Source organism: Panulirus ornatus, chromosome 11 (genome assembly GCF_036320965.1).
Source record: "Panulirus ornatus isolate Po-2019 chromosome 11, ASM3632096v1, whole genome shotgun sequence".
Lineage (NCBI taxonomy): Eukaryota > Metazoa > Arthropoda > Malacostraca > Decapoda > Palinuridae > Panulirus > Panulirus ornatus.
The window spans coordinates 62586823-62610890 of record NC_092234.1 but is presented as its reverse complement, the minus strand read 5'-3'; positions in this window follow the sequence as shown (position 1 = coordinate 62610890).

Sequence of the window (24068 nt, the reverse complement as noted above, 5' to 3'; positions counted from 1 at the left end):
CTGTCGGCCATGTCGCTGTCCACTCTTCCAATTTTTCTAAATCCTTCTAAATCTTCAGGCAGTTTTCCTATAAGTTGGCCGTGTCTCCCAATCTTGTGTCGTCGACAAATTTTGAGATTCTACGAGTGAGTCCGGCTGATCCTTGTGGTGCTCAGACACGTTCAAGCCAATCAGATGCTTCCCATTTAATACCACTCAGTCCCGGTGAGAAACCCAATCCGCAATCCACATGCATATTCGATTGCATGTACCGTGAGATTTGACTGTATTTAGTAATCTATTGTTTATATAGCAAACAAGATCTTTTATACCAGAAACCATGTTGATGGTCGGTTATAAACCATGTTGATGGTCGGTTATAAACCATGTTGATGGTCGGTTATAAATCATGTTGATGGTCGGTTATAAACCATGTTGATGGTCGGTTATAAACCATGTTGATGGTCGGTTATAAACCATGTTGATGGTCGGTTATAAACCATGTTGATGGTCGGTTATAAATCATGTTGATGGTCGGTTTTAAACCATGTTGATGGTCGGTTTTAAACCATGTTGATCGTCGGTTTTAAACCATGTTGATGGTCGGTTATAAACCATGTTGATCGTCGGTTTTAAACCATGTTGATGGTCGGTTTTAAACCATGTTGATGGTCGGTTATAAACCACGTTGATGGTCGGTTATAAACCATGTTGATCGTCGGTTTTAAACCATGTTGATGGTCGGTTTTAAACCATGTTGATCGTCGGTTTTAAACCATGTTGATGGTCGGTTATAAACCATGTTGATCGTCGGTTTTAAACCATGTTGATGGTCGGTTTTAAACCATGTTGATGGTCGGTTATAAACCACGTTGACAATGGTTATAAACCTATTTTTCTTTTGCTAATCTAACGATTTTATCTGTATTTCTTGTTTCTAGTTCTTTACCGAGAACCGAAATGAGGGTAATGGTTTGGCATTACGAAGCTCATGTTACGTAATCGTCTCTGAAAATCGGTGTTATGTTACATACCTTCCAGTGGTCTGGAACTTTCTCCTCCGGGAATTATTCTGACGGCATGAAAAGCTAACTGCTGTCTAGCTAACTCCAGTATCGTTCACCTGTGGATTACACCGGGGGTAGGATAAGGTCTGGGGCCGGCCGGGGGAACAATGGTCCACCTGTGGGTTACGTAGGGAGGGGCTGGGAGTCGGGGAGAGGCTAATGTCCAGGGTTAATCTCCAAGGTTGAGCGTTAGGTGAGGTCGACCCGCTGTGACTGTGTGAACCCAACACTTCCCCCGTGTGTCTGAACATGACCATGGGGTAAGGAACTCACAGGTGACCCACCCACGCTGGGGTCAGCGAGATGAGATCAATCTTGTTGATCATAATTGCATAAATATGAATTTCGTATTTTGCTAAACTTCGCTTCTGTAAGATGAGTCGATATATCCACCCTCTTCTTTTTTTTTTTTTTTATAAAGGAGAATGAAAATATCGACATGATGCACACTCTGGCAAAATCACCACGGCCAATGTATTATGGGGGCCTTTTTCACAAATGCATTTTACCGTTTCTGGTGCATATACCGTACGTGTAAATGTAATATCGTTGCAACCTTTCTACTCTTATTTTATACGTAAATTAATCAACTGATATTGAAATTACATCTGTCGATACAGGCTACATGACAGGATTTATTGTACGCTTGTTAATGGGTCATTGTGTGCCCCATCCATCCTGCATCTATTTCAACAACGATTATTGACTCACACATATCCATTACACACACACACACACACACACACACACACACACACACACACACACACACACACACACACACACACACACACAAATAAATATATATATATATATATATATATATATATATATATATATATATATATATATATATATATATATATATATATATTTATATATATATATATATATATATATATATATATATATATATATATATATATATATATATATATATATATATATATATAATTTCTATGAAAGCATCCTGGCGTTCAACAGAACATTGCTAAAGTTTCGTGTAGCTCAAGGTTGCGCCTCTTCCAGTAGCAGTGAGATGTAGACTACATCGCAGTCACGAAAGTGACTCTCCAAACTTGATGGCTCCTCCGCTGGAAGTAAGAATGGCACGAGGACCAGCCTCCAGCCCGCCCTCATGAACGCGCCCACCAACAACTTCCAGACCCAGAGAACCTGGATAGCATGGCCTGGCCATCATCATCTCTCAACTACTACTACTACTGCTGGAAGTTGCCGACACTGTGGCTAACCCTGGACTACCAGTGTACCTCTGCCCACAGCGCCAGATGCCCATCACTACTCCATCAGATGTTCCAGCTGCACCCAGTGGTATCACCCACACTGCACTACTCCATCAGATGTTCCAGCTGCACCCAGTGGTATCACCCACCACTGCACTTCAGTGTCAGTCGTAATAAGTTACTAAGACCATAAGATATGCAATTACTACTCACATATTAATATCCTATCCTTCCCCCTCTACAAACCTACACATCCCTAGCACAAACATCAATAAACATTAAGATAACACTTCCTATCTCATTCATCACAAACAACCCTTCGTCCATAGACTCTATAACAAAACACAAGACTTAATCTTCACGGCGCAAGTCGGACCAGACTCAGAAAGCATCGTTCAGTCCTGGTCACCTGACTCACGAAAGACAAAGTGAAGCTGAAACAAACACACAAGAAGAGGGACGTATGTAAAGCTATCATCCAAAAGCAACCTTTACGGGGAAAATTTATGCCTTAGGACACTTTCTCAAAGTAAACAAACAAACAAACGTCTGGGATGTCTTATTCAAGTTTACAAAATACTAAGTTTCATAACATACCCAGAAACTCTCGATTTTCTCTTCACTGACTATAAATAAACTTATCAACTTTAAGGAATGAAGAATTCTGAACATGGGTAAACAATTATCCTGAAATAGACCATACAGAATACTGGAGTAAATTGCCTTCTTCAGGTATTATTGTTCAACCTCCGCCGCTGGATAACTCTAGCGATGTTCATCACCAGTGAACAAGAAACTTATGGTTCATTAGTAATATCAAAGTGATTCATTTTCTTCTCATAAAATCTACAAATTACCCAAAAAAATTTCCCTCTACCCCTAAAATATCCGGCAGCTGTCATTAGAACGAGTTTTCCATTAGTATTTCCTGTAGTTTTTTTTGGTCAATATCTTCTTTATGTACTACCAAGTTGGAGGGAGACCCTCAGTCTCCCTCAGTGCTAATTTAAACAGGTCAGGAATGTGGGATATCATCACTACCATACGGCAAAAAGCCTCGTCGTAAACCATCATGTCTTCTGTTAAGATATCTTGCTCAATTATACACGTCATCACTAACATGATCTTCTGATGTTGCACAGTCTATACCCTTCATCACTATCACGTGTTGCACAGTCTATACCCTTCATCACCATCACGTGTTGCACAGTCTATACCCTTCATCACTATCACGTGTTGCACAGTCTATACCCTTCATCACCATCACAACCATCTCGCGTAGCACACTCTTCCCTCCACCAGTCCTTCATATGGAACATCATCATCTCGTGAAGCACTGTCTTCCCTCCACCAGGGCTTCGTCACCATCCTTACCCTCTCCCGCCACAGAGCTTTCCATCCACCATGGCCTCATCATCACCACCACTGCCATCTCATGCAACAGTCTCCCCTCCACCAGTTTTCCCGTCACCCTCATCAACATGTCGTGCACTCCTGCATAATGCTCCTCTTACAGAGATTTTTTTTTCTTCTCCCTCTCTCTCTAATCAAAACTTGGTCTTGCCTTTTATCACTGCTGCTTCACCATTATCCACAGGAGATGTTGCCATCGTAGTAACATGCGAGCCACAGATGTTACCATCTCGGTAACACAACCAGTGCTTGAGTGACTATACTCCACTTCACTATTTTTCCATAGAGTAGGGTGGTTGCCGCTGCTGGGCAGGGTATGGTAATGACCTGTTGTTTACTACAAGCTAGCACACTGACCCAGCATTTACCACGACGTGAGGTGACCTCGCCACTATGTACGACGATACGAACTCTGACCCATTGCGCAGCATGATATGGGACTCGGCTGTTTCGTGTGAGGGGTGCCTGAAGTACCGCGTCTTACACGTGTGTTCATGAGGGATCCGTCATCTGCTGTCTCCTATAACCTGTTGTTCGTCATGGCTCAAACACCCCCCGTCTTACCACGCGCAACTCCCACCTGTGCTCTGAGGAGTTGTCTGGCAACATCATCGGACTATAATCGCTCTGTTACGACCTGTTACGACCTGGGACGCTGGTTTGCTCTTTGGTCTGACCTGGTCCCTGATGTAGTAACGTTCGTCTGACCTGGATTTAACCTTTAGTTCGACCTATGACCAGATCTACAGTGTGCCCCGACACTGGCCTGACTCCTTGTCTGGTACCTCGCACAAGACTGTGTTAAGAGGACAACATGAGAAGCAAGTGTTGATAAGTTCATTTAGTGTTCACTAGAAAAGAGAACCATGATTGGAACTAGAATAATTGGTCACCATCACTCACGTCTGAATTCATAGGAATCGTACACATATTTGCGCTTAGAACAGAAGGTATATAATTAGCTCGTTAACTCAGTGCACAAACTATCCTTTTTTTCCTCTTAATTAAGTCGCTTGGGTTATATTTCTGTTTTCGGACTACGGGATACGTCAAGCAGAATTTTCGTTTTTCAAATAAAGCAAAAATGAAATTTCATTTCTTTTTACCCCACCAGTCATGATACAGGGGGATTACAAAGGGAAAAAAGAATGCAAGAGCTTCCACTGTCATATACCACGTACACAACCATTTTTTTTACCCTTTATAATAACCAGAGAAAAAATGATGAAAAGATCTTTTTCATATTCTTCTCGAGAGAAAAATTTCACGAGAATTTTTGATAACGAAACAAAACAAAGGAAAGATAACACCCGACTACATGTTTCTCCCATGGACATTCATATCCGAATGGCTTCAGATAACAGATAACACATCAGTGATGACTTCACAATACAACTGTGGCTGGTCACTCCAGACAGTGCACATCCAGAGCTTCCAGACTAACTAAAAATAATAATGATAACAGTCATTGGTTTACTGAACCGGCTAGAGCTGAGTACTGAAACCAATCAGAGAACATGTGTGTGGTGGTGGTGGTGGAGAACATGTGTGTGGTGGTGGTGGTGGTGGAGAACATGTGTGTGGTGGTGGTGGTGGTGGAGAACATGTGTGTGGTGGTGGTGGTGGTGGTGGTGGAGAACATGTGTGTGGTGGTGGTGGTGGTGGTGGTGGAGAACATGTGTGTGGTGGTGGTGGTGGAGAACATGTGTGTGGTGGTGGTGGTGGTGGAGAACATGTGTGTGGTGGTGGGGAACACGAGACGAAGAAGAAACACTGATGACACACATGCTGGAGCTGGAGGACTGTTTTCGGGGCCAGGTGCCAGTCGAGTGACGCTACAGCAGTTTCTGAGGTCAGACCCAGGCCAAGCACTGGGTAATGGCTGATGGCCACAACCTGTAGGTACAAGGCTGTCTCATCTCCTATCATGTTACAGTATATTAGATCTCGGGAAGCTCTGGTTCCCCTCAGTTCTCGATGGTATGATGGTGTACCACGTCAAGTGTGCCCTACTACAGGACATCATCATCCGGGGTTACAGTGTTCACACCATCTACCCGATCTTGGGTGTTGTCTACCTACCTCCCTCGACCAGGGTGCTCTCTCGTTTCCTCAGTGGAGAAGTTTACTTTGAATCCTTCTGTGCCTGACAACCATAGACCTGTGCATGTTCAGTCGCTTTGCATGTGTCTGGTCGTCATGAGTTTCACGAGTCGAAGAACCTGAGTCTCTGTTCTAGGATGAGCAACCGACGTAGCAACAACGATCGTGACGCAAAATGGACAGTCCCAGTGTACAGGACGAGTCTCTCTTGTTTTAGACTTGCTCACTGGATGCCCTGGGCATGTGGGATTAGCTCTCACATGAGATCCATTTCCAGAATGCACCGAGCGCCTGTTTGGGTCACTATTGGATGGTGCTGGTCACTTGCTCTATAGGTCAGTCGCTATAAAAACTGAACGTGAAAATTCAGTTAAAATGATCATATTTACGTAAAGGCATCACACAAGGTGATGACTCTCCTCCCTCCTTTCCTCCCCTTGCTTTTTCTCTTGAACCAAGACCATGTTAATGACCTAACAAACCTAGAGTGCTGTACTGGTAATTGTGTCAGTGGTATTCACATGAAAAGTTCTGCTGTCAATGATATTCTCCTCTGTGGTCTTACTAATTCTGGTTTACAACGTATGATCAATGTATCGCATACGTACATCACACACTATCGGTGATCATCATACCCCACTAAAAGCGAAGGTATGATATACGGTCCCGGTACTTAACTAACTCTCCCTCCTGAGTGGTATGGACGACTCCACACATATCGACTCTCACTGTGTTAACCATCTCGGTGTAACATGATCTTCCAGTACAAGGTCCTCGTGTTCAGCGTCCCACCAACTCTTGTGGTAAAGTACATTATGGTGTACAGGGAACAGGCTCGCGTAACCCTAGTGTGAGGACGGAAAATGTTTCATATGCATGACATTTGGTTGTCAACACAATTTTGTTATATGGACTATGAGCTACGGATATTAGTGAAAGCTGTTCATATGAAATAGAGAAATTACAAGTCATGTTGGTAACATCAGCTGTAAACGTAAACAAACACTGTAAAAAAAATATCAACATTGGGAAGTAAGAGAGGATAAATGTGTGTCAGTATCAACTCATCAAAACCAGCCAGATCAATAGTTACAAATAATACCCGTGCAAGGTGATTTAACATGAAATAGTTAAAACTGCATATCTATGATAAATTTCCCGTGTATGAGAGTAATTTGTTAACCAAAATTCATGCTGGCTGTAATGCATATAAAATCAGTTACATGTTATAGCTTCCATGTAGAGATTATTTCGTTGGTAACGTGGCGCTAATGAGACAGTGTTGGGTGATGGTTTCCACACAACGCGCAGGGGGTTCTGTCTGGGTCAAGTGCGACACGAAGGATTCATCATTCTTGATCCGTTCCACGTGGACGGGGTCATTTGCACGACAGATTCAACAGATGAACTGCTACAGACGGATCCGATACGACCATGCTGATGTAGTTTATCCTCCCAGGCAACAATTTAATGCTAGATATATTGAGATCCTCTGTCCACCTGTGGGTTATTATGGTGAGGCAGGTCAGGGTTGGGCATCGGGTGGTGGAGAGCTATCATCGTCCACCTGTGGCTTACGTTTGAGGTAGGCCAGTGGTCGGAGGTAAGGGGAATGAGCGCCCTGGTTGAGGGTTTCGTGAATTGATGACATGAACTGTGTTAGCCTAGTAATTGCCCTGTGCTCTGAGATAGCGACGTGGGCGAACTCTACAACGACCCAGCTGTTGGTTTACGAAGTTATCTCGTTCCATAGCACTATTATCGCATATGAATCTCGATATTTCCGAAGACTTGCCATCTAAGCGAAAAATCAAAATATCCAAAAAAAAAAAAAAAAAAAAATACATAGAAAGGAAAATACGACTGACGGCATAATATCGTTCCGGCCACCGATGCTAATATTTTGGCAAAATAACGCCTGCCAATCTATCATTGGTACCATTTCAACAAATGTATTTTACTGCTTCTAGTGTATATTTTACTCGTTTAACTACGATATTCTTTTGTCTTTTCTACTCTGCTTTTTAAGGACAATAAACAAACTGGAATTGAAATTATATCTGTCGATACAGAGGCACTGCTGCATGAAGGGATATACTGCTCGCTCAATGATGGGTCATGTGTGCCCAATCACTCCTGCCTCTGTTCCAACAGTGATTATAATAAATACATGTTTCGTTAATATATATATATATATATATATATATATATATATATATATATATATATATATATATATATATATGTATATATATGTATATATATGTATATATATGTATATATATGTATATATATGTATATATATGTATATATATGTATATATATGTATATATATATATGTATATATATGTATATATATGTATATATATGTATATATATATATATATATATATATATATATATATATATATATATATATATATATATATATATATATATATATATATATATATATATATATATATATATATATATATATATATATATATATATATATGTATATATATGTATATATATGTATATATATGTATGTATATATATGTATATATATGTATATATATGTATATATATATATATATATATATATATATATATATATATATATATATATATATATATATATATATATATATATATTGCTTCGGAACTCTCTACCTTCTCATGTTTTTTCCAATAACTATGACCTGGAACATCTTAAAAGACAAGTTTTTCACTTCCTCCAAAATTCCTAAATACATTCCCTTGTCTCTACTTCTTACTTTTCATAATTTTCTTTATATTTCAGTCTAGGCCCGGCCTTGATGAGGACTTCTGTCCTTGACTGGAGCCTTCAACGTAAATAAAGAAAATATATAAACAATACTTTCATACACGTTCGCCATTCCCCGCATCAGCAAGGTAGCGCCTGGAACAGACCAAGAAGTGGCCTCATTCGCTCACATCGACATTCTAGCCGTCATACATAATGAACTGAAGCACAATACCCTGTAAACAAACAGGCCCCTAGTTTCCCCCAACCACTACATACTCCCTACTTCAAGCAATTTACAGCGTATCGTCCCCTGTATACTAAATCGCTCCATTTCCCTCCATCCTTTGAATGCATCGCACCGTCATGTACGTTCAGGCCCCGATCCTTCAAAGCATCATTCACTCCATCCTTCCGCCTCATCCTTGGTTCCACATTTTTCGTTGTTCCTCACCATTTCTGACTAGTATACCCTCTTTAGTCACCCGCTCCTCACTCATCCTCTCCATATGTCGTAACCACTTCAGCACACCCTTTTCAGCTCTTCCACACATACTCCTCTTGTTACCACACTTCTCTCTTACCTTATAGTTTCTTATACGATTAAACGTCCTCACACCACACATTGTCCTTAAATATTTCACCTCCAACGCAACCACCCTCTTCTTGACATTTTCTGCCCAAGGCTAACACCTCGCATCTATACAGCACCGATGGGACTGCTATACTGCTGTACCATCCAACATGGCCATTTCTATCCCTCAAAGACAGAATCCTCACGTTCCACACATTCCTGAATGCGCTCGCCGTCACCAGAACGCGAACACCATTAACGACGCGGCTTCCGGAAAGGTAGATCCGCGTACCGACAAGGTTGCAGGAGATAACGCACAACAACAAACAGAAAGAACTCAGCGTCGTGTACCGGGTATCGCACGGTGGGTATGAACAGACTTCCTATGGAGAGAGTCTGGGTGAAGGCTGGGGTAAAGTGTGTCTGAGCACAAGATGGACGTCCAACGACACAGGACCTCTAACGCCATGGTAGCAGATATCGAAGATGGTTCTCACGCACAGGTGCTACACCAGAGCATTGAGTAAGGTGCAGGAGAAGGGTCGTCACATCAGCCTACTACATCCTTTTCGAAGATTCCACGAATACTCGGTAGATGATGAGTGAGAAGAGGTTGAAGAAGAGAATATATGTTTAAGAAGTGAAGGGGACAAGGAGAAAGGAGAGACCAAATTGAAGACGGAAGGGTGGAGTGAAAAATATTTTGAGCGATCAGAGCCTGAACATGCAGGAGGGTGAAAGACGTGCACAGGATAAAGTGAATTGGAACAAAGTGGTATACAGGTGTCAACGTGCTATCAGTTAACGGAAACAGAGAATGTGAAGCGGCTGGGGGAGACAATTGAAAAGGTCTGTGGGCCTTGATTGTGGATAGGGAGCTGTGGTGCGCTGCACTGCACATGACAGCTAGAGAATAAATGTGAGCGAATGCGGCTTTCCTTCGTTTGTTCCTGGCGCAACCTCGCTAACGCGGGAACACCGATCTGCCCACCAGCCCCAAAGGAGAAATTCAAAGCTCACCCCAGCCTCCCACCTCAGCAAACCATCTATACTTTGCAGGTCACCCTCCACCGCTGACCAGTCAGTCCTCCCTCTGCGACACGCAGGAGCTACGAGCTGATATCCCTGGGGACTAGCCGGATCCTGGTGCCGCGTGAGAGTACAAATTTAGGTTAGGAGTTCTGAATAGATTCGATATCCATATACGATGCTCTGATGTGATCAGCCATGGTTGAATATTAGCTTTTCGGTATACCGAAGGATCGCATTCTCTTGTGGCGCAAGAAGCGATTGTGCAATACTCAGTAATCCCTCATACTGAAGCAATGAACACTCCACTTGGTTTCTGTGGACTCTCGCTACACTTAGTCATATGAAGTGAAAGTCTTTCGATCTTTGTAAGACTAGAATATGACGTGAGAACAGACTCTATGGCCAAGATTATCCGAGTTATATTTCATACGTGTAGTGTTGCACCTTGATCTGTTATGAGCCAAACACTGTTGAATAACATAGTCTTCTCAAGTTTTTGACGTTCAAAACATAAATAATAATGTTAGAAACATGAATCATTATAAGTTTATCAGGTGTAATCAGATATCATTCCCTGCAGTGTGAACCCGCCTGTGAAAGAAACAAAATAGCATCACCCATAATAATTCTGTGTATCCTCACTTTTGCCGAAATTACTTTTTCGTTATCATATTGACGATGCAAAAGTGTTATCATGTTATCAGACTGAATACAAAATACGGCTACATTGTCCAGAGAACAAAGAATTAGCACGTAATATGATGGCTTTTACCAGAATTAACAAATACTGGAAATTTTGTGTATGATGATAATCTATTTCTGGTTTGAGTGATTATACAATCACCTGCCTGGCGTACTGGCTGCTTTCTAAACACTGCAAAATATTTCCCTTCCACAATTCACCAGTAACGATGAATTATATATATATATATATATATATATATATATATATATATATATATATATATATATATATATATATATATATATATATATTAATCTATTTTGCTTTGTCGCTGTCTCCCGCGTTAGCGAGGTATATATGCGACAGAATTTAGATACTGTGTGATAAAATAGATTCAACAATAACTCTGCTGAGTATCTCACAATGTCTATCACATTTCCCCAGGTCTGTTTACGCATAACTTCCTCCCCTTGACTGGCAGGCTGACCTTCGTCCGTCTGGCATGTACACATTTGAGTACATATCGACCCATTTACCACGTTAGGCGCACTCTGTAAGCAGGTGATCCTTGCCTCAACTCTATTTCTAACTTCCTATCGGGCCATTTAATCTATCCCTATCCTCTAAGGGCTCGGCACGTAAGGTTCACTTTCCAGAGGCATCTCCTCCAAACAACATTCTGGTAGTTGGCTCAATGAACAAGCAGAAGGAGGCAGTCATCACAAGGAGGAAAGGGACTAGATTCATCTTCGTTTTCTTTCAGCAGGGATGATATGGTGCCCCAGATCACGGATGCCAGAAGGTGAAGTGAAAGGAACACACAAATGTGACACGGGAATACTTGAAGCACCTGAAATGCACTGTAGATAAATCCTACGCCTGTTCTGAGTGGCTGAAGGTCCATTGGTACGTAATGGTAGTTTTCACCTGTTCCAGAGCTCCTAATTCACCACGACCAGCAAAGGCACTGCCGGTCACATCCAGTGAAGACCTGCAACCTCAGCAAGGGATCACACACACTGTTACCAGGTGCTCCATCAAGCAGGACGATGTCACAACATCGTGTTCGGTTTACCATCCCCACACCGCTGCTACATGGAGCACTGAATGAATATTCAGGCCTAATGACCTTCCTCATAGGTCGATGGCCGTAAAAGCCAACAAAGAACAACAACTGAATGTTTCTATAGGTGGCAAGACATCAACATTAATGCATCTAGGTACATCATCTGCAGAGACGGTCTGGTGACTACTGGTAACTGCATGGAAGCGTTCGAGTTTCGGCTTCTTCGCGTGTTGAGTGTTAAGGAAGCTCTCCGACATCCTCGCGCTGTTCCTTTGTAAGTGTACCATCACATGTTGTATAGAGTAAGTGGTCATCCAACATCGTGCAATGTTTAGGTTTTTTCCTCGTCCTTTACCAGGAAACATAGGAAATTAGATTAGTTACATGAGCTAATGGGAAATTACCTCCATTACTGAATGTTGTGTGCTGGATAGACGTATCAGGCCCTCTTTTGCATCTTGCAACATCTTGGTCGGATGTTTCTCGATCAACATCACACACACCACATCATGACGTTGATTCTGGGCTCCTTCATAGAGAAATGTTGTCAGTACAGAGTCAGTCAACTGTGCACAATGTTCAGTCATCTTTCATTTTCTACATCAAAAACTCATCCTATCAACGGTAGGCGTTGGTGAAGAGTCTGGAATTTCTTCTGCAGTGGTGACGCCATTCTCCAGCTGTCTAGTATCAAGTACTTCAATGTTTTTTTTGTTTTTTTTACAGACACCCATCCATCACTTGTGCCGAGCGCCATTTCACTCACTTGCAACTTTCGACTCAGAGCAGCAATTATCATGTGTCCAAAGAGACTCTAAGTCAACCATGAGAACAGCTTGTTTAGACTGCGCATGGCTGTGTGGTTTCTACCCTGTGTTGGAAAATGTATTCAAGTTTTCTCTCGTTATCTTGTCATAGGATTTGTGCTCTTGATGGCCTTGTTACCAGGCGTATCACTCTCAAAGTGTTCGTGCGCCTCGTCTCCTATTGTGTGGAGTTCAAGGAGGCAATAATGACGCATCATGGAGAACAATAACAGCAGTTGACGAGCTGACAAATTGTGTGTGATCTGGACCGAGTCAATTCGGGCAGCTCGTCACCATGGGGTCAACCAAGCGTGCGATGTCTGCTGGAGCTCTACGATTTCTCGACATGTGCAGGTCTGGATGGCTCAGCCTGGAGTCACTTTGCCCTGTCATGTCTCTCATCTACCTGGAACATGAGCTGTCGCATCCACGTCAGATAGTGTCTAGTGATATCTACTGACCGCCTCCGGCCTGAGGTTAAGTCTCTTTGTTCCTGCTGAACTGTGCGTGTGTCTAGGTTGAATATTTCTTCATTCGCTTGATGAACAGGGATTCGTCTAAATGGGTTCTTACTGCCAAGCTGAACTGAGAAGCCACCGTCCATGAAATGTGCCTGGATATCAAGATGATCGACACACGGTCCAGACGTCTGTGCATGATGGTACGGGAAGAAACGCACGTAATCTACCTTGTCATATGAGGAACACCACACGACCATCTCTCCGAGTGATGCAAGGTGCAAAATACAATATCCCTCTCTGGATGTCCGAGTGAGTCCCGTCATGATAACCTTCATGACAAAACATAACATCCAGATGATGGTGAGGTTGTTGCCTTAACAAAGATCGTTCAGGTACTCCTGAAATAGCTCAAAAATGAGATAACATGGCCTGTTCTCTAAGATCTTCCTGGGATATAACATCACACGAGATCCCAGTCGCTTTAAGTTCGCCAACTTGTCAATGTGGTTCCTCTCACGCTAAGGAAGAAACCACGTTCAAGCAAACTTCATCAGTGCTTCATACACAAGCTTGTGCAGTCATCTGAATGGTGAAGCCAGACCAGCTGTTAACCGCTTGAATCTCTGGTGTCATTGAAGTAGCAATGATGCAAGCTAGGGTTGTCTGGGCTTAGAACATGATGTGCAGTATCAACATCTGTGTGGTGGATGGTCCTGCCTGTTGCCCAGTCTTGCAGGTAAGCGGCATTAATGGTACAGTGTTGATGTTACTTTGTTTCTTCGTTTTCACAAGTGATGGCTTACCTGGAACCTGCTGGGGTCCAGTCACCATCTCCTGGACGGCAATTTCTTCTCCCCTTTGGGATGTCCTTCAACACTGATGGTTATTTCAAGCCTGTCAGCCACATCCCAGGCTGGGGCTGTGCAGAAATTTGAATGACAGTCTCATGGCAAAAGTCCACTGCCACCAGCTACCTCCAGCTTCTGTCCTGCCTACAACCGTGTTCATCTCCCGGGGTTGAGAGTAGGATATGCTGTGACTTAACCTGTTCAGGATATGTATATACGTCAGTTCCACGTTGCCTGTTCCTGAGTTCACGGGAGATCGAAATAAGATGTACTTGGGTGGTGGTTCTTTCCACAGGCTGCCACATACACAAGATCACTCACACGCGATAATCCGAGACATCTAACTCTTTCTTATGCACTTAGGCAATCACGATTCTCTGACACAAGCGTGTATAAGATATCAGTGACAGAGTCGGGGACAGTGACGTCACACTGGCTAGTATCGGGTGGTTATACTGAACAGAGAATTTGTTTCTTGATGTCTTCCCTCGTGTGGAGAGCAGCTATGGAGACGATGTCGTCTCACTTGGGAGACCTGTGTTCAACTGGGCCTTCACAGTATACGTTGCTTTAGCTGGCTTCCTCGTCGACATAATGTATGGAGAGACAAGCTTGAGTTGCGCCGTGCCGTCAAGATATACTAAATATGCACCAGTCATCAGTGTAAAGCTACCATATCCTTTGGAAATCGAGCTAAAAAATCTTAACCAAGTCTGAGAAGGAGGATTTTGCTGATATCTAAAACTGAAGTGAAAATAGCAATATTAGCGACTCTGATATCACAGCTTGGTCTCACACTAACCCTGGGAGATTATTTCAAGTATTCAATAAGTAGAATGATTATTAGTACTCATGACACTATCGCTTTTCATAGCTCAGACGTTGGGTACTATCACTTGATGATTATCCAAAAGCTATCACTCCGCCATGGTCATCCTATCAAAACTTCATCTCAAGACATATATCTGTTCAAAGATGATAGCCACAACTTGCCCCTTAGTATCACACTTTCTTATCCTCTCCTCACTCGCTCACTGTCCAACCATTTCAGCACACCCTTTTTCAAGTCTCTCATACCCACTCCTCATACTACCACACCTCTTCTTTACCTCAAATAATCTATCATTGGATCAACCCTCCTCACACCACATAATGTCCTAAAACATTTCATTTCTAACACTGCCAGCCTCTTCCTTGCCTCGTCCACCAGGGCGTATTACCTCTGATCCATGCAACACACCCAGGGGAATAGCATACCTTCATCCTATCCATACCCTTCTCTACCCTCACAGACAGCCACCTCCCTCTTTCTACACTGATGGGGCATCCACGAGCTTCGGCCCCTCACCCACCCTATGCCTCACACCAGCCCCTATGGATCCATTCGATACCATGTCCACCCAACCCTTGTCTAAAACGTTCCTCTTCCTCCAAATCCTCTCCGTTCACATCAACAATCCAGACAACCAGTCTTTCTTTTCTCCACTGCTAAAGCTAATAATCTTACTTTTATTCACATTAACTCACAACTTTTCCTTCCACACCCATCCCAAACTCAGAAATCCAGCTATTGCACTACCTCACTCGAATGTGCCACCAACGTCATATAAATCAGCAAACATTAAATGACTCGATTTCCAGCCTTTCCTCCCATCCCACCAACTCCCGATAGACTACAAACTTCCCACTTTCAATAAAACTTAAGTTCGACTATCCATCCGAAAACGTCCAAAATCCGAATACTCGCGCATTTACGATTCCAGCCAAAATGGCACTTGAGTTTCCTTAACCTCAGTATGAGGCTTCACAGCTGTACGCGTTCCTCAGTTGTTTCTGTGGTGTGAAGCCTTTATTCTTCCCATACAATGCCATGCAGCTGGTGTCCAGCCTCCAGCAGTTAATACAATGGGTAAATAGCCAAACCTAGTCTTCATCTAATTTTTCAGAAGCGAGTACAAGGAAGAATTTTGGGCAGACAGTCAATAAAAAAAAAAAAAAATTCAGCCGTTATTTTGCCGACTGGGCAGAACCGGCGGGTAAAACTGCATTCTGCCAATTAGTTTAGCTTCCTTGACTTCCACTTTCTGACTGGACTTACCAACTCTTCCCATACAAGAATTTCTTTTTTTTTTTGAAAGTAATCAAGATTTTTATACAATATGTAATGAAGGGACAGTGGCAGTCTAGACTGACTGTACCAAGTCCACAAGAGTGACTGGGAGACTTAGTTCACGTCGCCATCTTAAGAAAATCTTGGTTAAATGTTGGGGTTGAAACGAGTCCAACCCGTGAACCTTACTTAACCCGGAATCAGGAACGAGTCCAACCCGTGAACCTTACTTAACCCGGAATCAGGAACGAGTCCAACCCGTGAACCTTACTTAACCCGGAATCAGGAACGAGTCCAACCCGTGAACCTTCCTTAACCCGGAATTAGGAACGAGTCTAACCCGTGAACCTTACTTAACCCGGAATCAGGAACGAGTCCAACCCGTGAACCTTCCTTAACCCGGAATTAGGAACGAGTCCAACCCGTGAACCTTCCTTAACCCGGAATCAGGAACGAGTCCAACCCGTGAACCTTACTTAACCCGGAATTAGGAACGAGTCCAACCCGTGAACCTTCCTTAACCCGGAATTAGGAACGAGTCCAACCCGTGAACCTTACTTAACCCGGAATCAGGAACGAGTCCAACCCGTGAACCTTACTTAACCCGGAATTAGGAACGAGTCTAACCCGTGAACCTTACTTAACCCGGAATCAGGAACGAGTCCAACCCGTGAACCTTACTTAACCCGGAATCAGGGACCACATAGTCTCTCGATCGTCAACCTGCCTCAACCTAACCTAAAAGTAACAATATGGGAAAATAAACATTTCTGAAGATAATCTATTCGGCAAAATAAACAACATGGGAAAATATTCCGCAAAATAAACATGGGAAAATATTCCGCAAAATAAACAACATGGGAAAATATTCCGCAAAATAAACAATATGGGAAAATAAACATTTCTGAAGATAATCTATTCCACAAAATAGTGTGTTTGACCCATCATCACCGACTGGTCGACTATATTTCGATGACGATCATTTTTTCCCGACGTCTTATCCTGTATAGAACTTACATTCACACTATCACATAGAGAGGAAATCTGAAATGCGGAGAATTGCTGTATATATATATATAATATAAAGAGATCCGATAGTTGAACATCCCTCGGTGCTAACGACTTAAGAACTAATGATCTTTTTCCTGTATCTCTTCATGATGTGGTGTTTAGCATTCACGGGGCCGCCCAGGGTCGAGCGCACAGGTTCGAATCTTGGTTGCGACAGTCGGTTCACAGTCAACCCAGCTGGTCATCCAACTCTGGGGGTCGGTCGATGAAATGGATACCTGGCTCAGACCACGGTATACATATATATATATATATATATATATATATATATATATATATATATATAGAGAGAGAGAGAGAGAGAGAGAGAGAGAGAGAGAGAGAGAGAGAGAGAGAGAGAGAGAGAGAGAGAGAGAGAGAGAGAGAGAGAGAGAGAGAGTTAATGAGGTGGCCTTAATTAGGGCCTCAGTTGCCCGTGCCCTCTCGGCTAACACAAGAAGAAAAAGAAAAAAAGATATGTAACAACAATTCACAACATCAACAATATTAATTCCAACACATAATAACACGATACACAGTCCAGTAGCTGAGAGCAAATGAGACTTCAGATGCGAGCACATTATCAGGCCCCCTGGTGGCAACGCAGTGCACTAGGATTACTTTAAAACAATTGGCTTTTCCAAACAATTTCGCAATAAAGATTATACCCTCATGACGAATGACGTTTTACATTGCTGCCGGGGAATGAACTCTCTCTCTCTCTCTGCACGCTCTAAATTTCAATGTACGTCGTGTTCTTCATCAGAAAAGGATTGTTTTAGTATTACCTGCTGCTATCTGATATCAACTATCCGTACAGCTTATCCCAGCAGCCCTGAACAGTAAGTCGCTCTGACATTACTGAGGTGGGAGACGTCTTTAAAGTGTTACAAGACTGGAAGTTCTAGTGTTTACAAGACTGGATGTTCTAGTGTTTACAAGACTGGAAGTTCTGGCGTTTACAAGACTGGAAGTTCTAGTTTTTACCAGACAAGAAGTTTTAGTTCTTACAAGACTGGAAGTTCTAGTTTCTACAAGACTTTAAGTTTTAGTTTTTAGAAAATCGTTGCACTTTTTAACCCTCTGGTTCAGTGTATTTCGTGTTCTTGGCAGCGTTAAGAAGACAAGGCACTTTTCCAATTCGACTCATTAACTAACTTTATTTTCTTATATAACTCGCACCACTTGCACTTACTTGGTATTCAACTTGAGTCTGGAGCGACGGAAGGCGCGCCTCAGTGCCATTCTCTGCCTCACTGTTGTTATCAGCACCTAGATATTTAAGAAGCCTTGGACAATCGCATCACTCCATTCCTAAAAGTCTTCCTGGTTTTTAGTGAGGAAATTGGTTCCTGTGATCTCGATTGAATCCCAGTGTTCCTTCCCTCTCTCCCTCGAATAGCAATCACCTGCAATGAACTCTTAAATATTCATTTCTTGCCTTTTTCCTCATGTTTGAGAAAACGACTTTTAAATCCGGAGTCTAGATCAGATGAAATAACAAAACCTTTACTTTTTCTTTAAATGCCAACAACTCTATCAGTAATGGAAGATTACTTTTCAATTGCCTTTCAGGGTACGTCCACAGGTAATCACATTCCAGGATCTTTTTTCCGAGTTCTGGGATACGTGGGTTTAGTGCAGCCACTGCAGAATTACATGGATAATTACTTTGCGAGTCGGCACTTGATTACTGGGTCATAATCCTCGCGAGACTTTCGAAGACAAATTATGTTTTCAGTAAACCTACAGCGATGTGTAGCGAGTGAGAGAAGTGCATGCTCTACTGCTGCATGTTTCATCCTTATATATCATCGCTGACATTATTCGGAGGATTACGTAATATCAACACTACCACGCACTTAATGCATGTTGACACAACCACGGTGCAACCATGTATGTTGACACGCTTAATGCATGTTGACACAACCAGGGTGCAACCATGTACGTTGACACGACCGGGATCTGAACCGGGGTGCCCTTGAAGCAGGTTGACACCGGTGTATGTTGACCCTACCAGGATCATGACACTGCTATCCTGGAGGCAGGTGGACACCCGTGTATCTTGACCTTACCAAGATCAGTTGAGGAAGGTCAACAATAACTCAAGCAGCAGGTGGAGCGGGCCTCGCGTTTCCTCATGTCACGTCATGACCTGGTCGCCAGCAGCTATGGTACCTGTGTGATGTGGTGGCCGATCCAGCGACCATTCCCATAGCGGCCATATCAAACAAGAACAAGTTGGTAACTGACACTCCTCAACAAATGAGCCCATTTTTTTTTTTTTTCATCCAGCGTTGTAGTTGACATAAGTAATGGCCACGTAGCAGTTTCTTATTCTGTTTCTCTAAAAGAAAAAAATGTTGGGTTAAATTTATTCTGGGAAAGCTTTAAACTCCCCAGCAATAAATTGGAGCTGTTCAATGGTCGGGAACGTGACTTTTTTCACAATGAACAAATAAATACTGAGGCACTCACTACTGGCCCGCTAGATATTTCTCGTAAGTTTTATTTCAGCTGAGGTGATCTTAAATGTGAACATTTCCACAGGCTTCTTTGGCGAGTGTTTGGATTACGCTCAGATTTCTTATAACTGCTTTAGTTCACTTTACAAAGAGGTTTGGATGTCCTTACGAGACCAGACTTGACTATACCCAACCATAACGTAGAGTAACACATTTACTAAACAAAACCAAGTTGTGGTATATTGGGTTACTAACGCCTGATACAGTAACTGCTCCATACGTCGTGTGGCTCTGGCTGAAGACACACACACACACACACACACACACACAAACACACACACTCACACACACACACACACACACACACACACACACACACACACACACACACATCTAGCCTATAAGCAATCGTGTCTTTCTCTTCTTAGTGACCGACATGACACAAGCAGAACATGCCCCAATGAAAGGCCACCTCGGGGTCAAAGGAAAATGTGTTAGACAAAGTTAATAAAAATCATTCAAAGCGTTTCTAGACCTGATTCTTAAAGGCAGAAAGGTCGTATGGAAAGGGAAAGACGAAAGAAAGGGTAACAGTCTACATCTTAGCTATGTGAGGGAAGCAGGAATTGTCATAACGGCCAGTCCTCGAGTGGCAGTTCTCCACACAGAAAGTAAGGGACGCAGCAGCCAAACACGTGCGTCGAGTCCAAACCCTGGGGGGTGGGGACACATAGAGAGAGCTTGTGAGAACAACGGCCAAAATATTACCTGTAAAGTAGATAGAAACCAGCAACATCGCGACGGACGGAAAGGGAAGGTTGAAGAGAAGCGATGGCAGGTCAGTTAATAAGAGGGAAGGGTTTCGATTCCATTATGGTTAATAGAGAGGTGGAGGACGAGCGAACGCACAAGTGCCAGCAGTACTTGAAACCTGGATGAATAAAATCCATCTAACCATCACATAGCTGCTCACAAGACAGGTGATTTCTGCGAAATATACGAGCGAAGACTGCAGCTAGGTAAGGGCACGCTCCTACAGAAGTCAAGGAAGCATACCACCTGAGCCAGACTACTCGCACACTGGGTATGGGAGATCTCGTACGTGGAAGACTCTGGCCTGGGAGAATGTTGGAGGTGGTATAGGTTCAGTGAGAGAAAATGGGGTTTGGGGGATTAAGGGCAAACTCATCCAAAGTTGAGTCTGAGGAAAATAAGACACAAAGAAGGATGGCTTTATCACTTGGAGAGTTAGCGATAGATGGATCAAGTCCGAGGAAATAAGGAAAGGTTGACTGACCAGAAGTTCTCGGAGCTGTTTTTCTCGTTAAAGATTTATCGGTAGAAAAGATGTCGAGCCAACACAGTTTCTTGTTATGAGAGATTGGAAGACTTTACGGAGAACAGCTTTGTAGGGATTGCGAGCAGGGACGAAAGCTGGTTGGATTTCAAGGGAAGGGAAGGGTTTCATTGCCCGATACGCTCCCTCCCTGGTACGACAAGAGCAGAAGTAATCAAAGATGACCCAAAGGAGAAAGGCTTCGTAGATGATGAGATGTAGGGCTCCATGCCCGGCCAACCTAACCTCTCCAGTGCACAACACGACGCATCCCGGCCAGGGCACCAGATACCCATAGCAGGGGAAGTCGGTAGAGACGAGGATGACTGCTGAGCTCTCCTCGAGTGGCGTTTCGGGGGTGGGGGACGAGGAGGAGGAGGAGGAGGAGGAGAGGGACGCTGAGGCTATGTTGTACGTCACTGATGATGGGGGACAATGACCTCAAGTTGTACACAATTAAGGCACGCTGAGGACAAGTTGTACATTACGTATAATCCAGTATAGAACATGATCCATCCCAGACGTATAATCCAGTATAGAACATGATCCATCCCAGACGTATAATCCAGTATAGAACATGATCAATCCCAGACGTATAATCCAGTATAGAACATGATCCATCCCAGACGTATAATCCAGTATAGAACATGATCCATCCTAAACGTATACGTAATCTTTGAGAGCTACAGTCACAGTGGATGACTGTCTCATGAACCTTCAATGTTGAAACCATGACAATGAAACCTTATTTGTAACGCAGCGTTTGCAACGATGACCACAGCACTTTCGCGCATCCACTTCACAAGTCGTGACGTCACTGGCACGACACACCCGGTCCTCTGTCGTCCTGAGGGAAAGTGAAGGTGCTCATGGCTTGCTGAGGTCAGCCACGGAATCACTCCGGAGATCGTGCTGGCCAAGGCCATCGGATCTCTGACCCGACTATTCATATTGTGACCACCTATGACCTGAGCTTTGGAGAGGTCAAAAGAATCCCCCGCCTAGAAAAGCGTTCAACTTGATCCTTCACGCCGAGGTCAGAGCATATATGAACGTATTGTGAGGGGGGACACGGCCATTTTTGAGATGTTTGTGTGGTAGAGTGTATTTCGTTCGCCTGTTTGTGTTGAGGAGGCAGCTTGTGTTGCCCCGCTGACTCGGTGATTTAATGGACGATTACTCGTCGCGCTTCCCATTAATTCCCGGACGTTCACAACAGCCAGGATTTTAACACAGGGCAAATTAAGGACGGGGCAAATCACGAGGCTCCTAATTGTTTACTGCGAGTGGAAGGCAGACTTAGGTGGTTTGCTGGTGATGAAGGGAGACGGAGGATAGACGCTGAGGCAAGGCTACATAATGCTGCCCTTTACACACACACACACACACACACACACACACACACACGTGCACATCATTGTAAACAACAAAGTGTTGGGTATCCCTGAACTCATGGTCTGCATCACCATAGATGCCACGCCTCTCTTGATCCCGGTGAGATCTGTCAGACCACAACCAGCTGACCTGCTACATGAAGAGACGACGGCAGTAGCGAGACCGGACCTTCTAACACAACAACGCTAGCCAACGTAAAGTTCTCCGCTAAGAAAGGAGTCTACGAAAAATGCACTGCTTTGGTCTTGATACCCTAACCAAGCCACAGTACCTGAGACAGCTCGGGAGACGGAGAGATTGGAGCGGTATAAACAAGCAGACTCACTCCCTTCTCTGCGTTGATCATCTCTCTGGAGGAGGATCATAAAATGTAATCAAATTATGAACAAACACTTCGTCACCAAAAGTCAAAGGTAACTTTCTTCTTTGCTCAAAGACCTCCAGAATCAGTCCCTGAATTTGAAGTGGCCAGATGGTCACGCCGGTGCTACACTCACCGACGCACGTAAGACGCTGTACGAGTTCTCCTAAGAACTAGCTAAACCCATCAGTCAAAACGCCCCTGAGAGTAGAAAACTGCGTATGTTTCCCCGGTAAAGAAATCAGTAGAATGCCTTTAACATCCCCAAAAACTGGACCACGGCCAGCAACGTCACCTTCAGCCAAACCATAACCTTAGCCATGCCCGTTAGCTTTGCCTCTAACTACATCCCACACCTTACTGGCTCCACTACAACCCAGTACCCCTTAAAGCTGACTAGTGCACTACGGTGGAGAAAATACATCAAAACGGTCATCAAATCTTCCAGCTATCGTCTCTACATTCTTTAGAGATTCAAGATACTTGGACTTCCTGCACCTGTACTCGAGATCAAAAACAGAAATTTCGTTCTTATCAAACAGGCGAAAAAAAAAAAGGCAAGCGAGATCATCTTCGGTCCCTCCAACAGCCTTCATCAAGAGGTACTCAACACAGTAATCCTCCCAACTCTCTCCAGCCGTCATCTAGACATCATCCGACGATTCGGGAGTAAGCAACTGCACCATTTCCGCCATTTTCACCTCCAACACATCTCAGATCCCTCGTCCCTGAGTTGTAGGTTGACACCGAACTAATACAAGCTCGTACAGACGGTAACAAGAACAGCCTCATCCCAACCACAGTAAGCATCATCATCAACAGTCACTAGAATGTATATCAACTTCCATTGTAATATGTGTGTGTTTAAAGACAAGGCTGTTTTTTACGCTTCCTTTCTTTTCAGTCCCAGTCTTTATTCTTTCTTTTTTTTCTTTTAAACTATTCGCCATTTCCCGCGTTAGCGAGGAAGCGTTAAGAACAGAGGACTGGGCCTTTGTGGAAAATCCTCACCTGGCCCCCCTCAGTTCCTGCTTTTGGAAAATTGAAAAAAAAAAAAACGAGAGGGGATGATTTCCAGCCGCCCCCCGCTCCCAGTCTTCATGTTATATAATTTTTTTCCTTTATAGTTTCAGCGTTTGATTGAAGTTGGTTCAACAACAGTTATTCAATTTAATACCAGCCGACATGACAAGGGCAAACGTATGCTTGATTTCTAATTTCCGTGGGATGAATCAGGATACATCCTCTGGATATACATAACCTCAACCCACGTCCACGCTTACGAAAGCGCTTTTAATTTTCCACTTTGTCACTAGTGTCGATT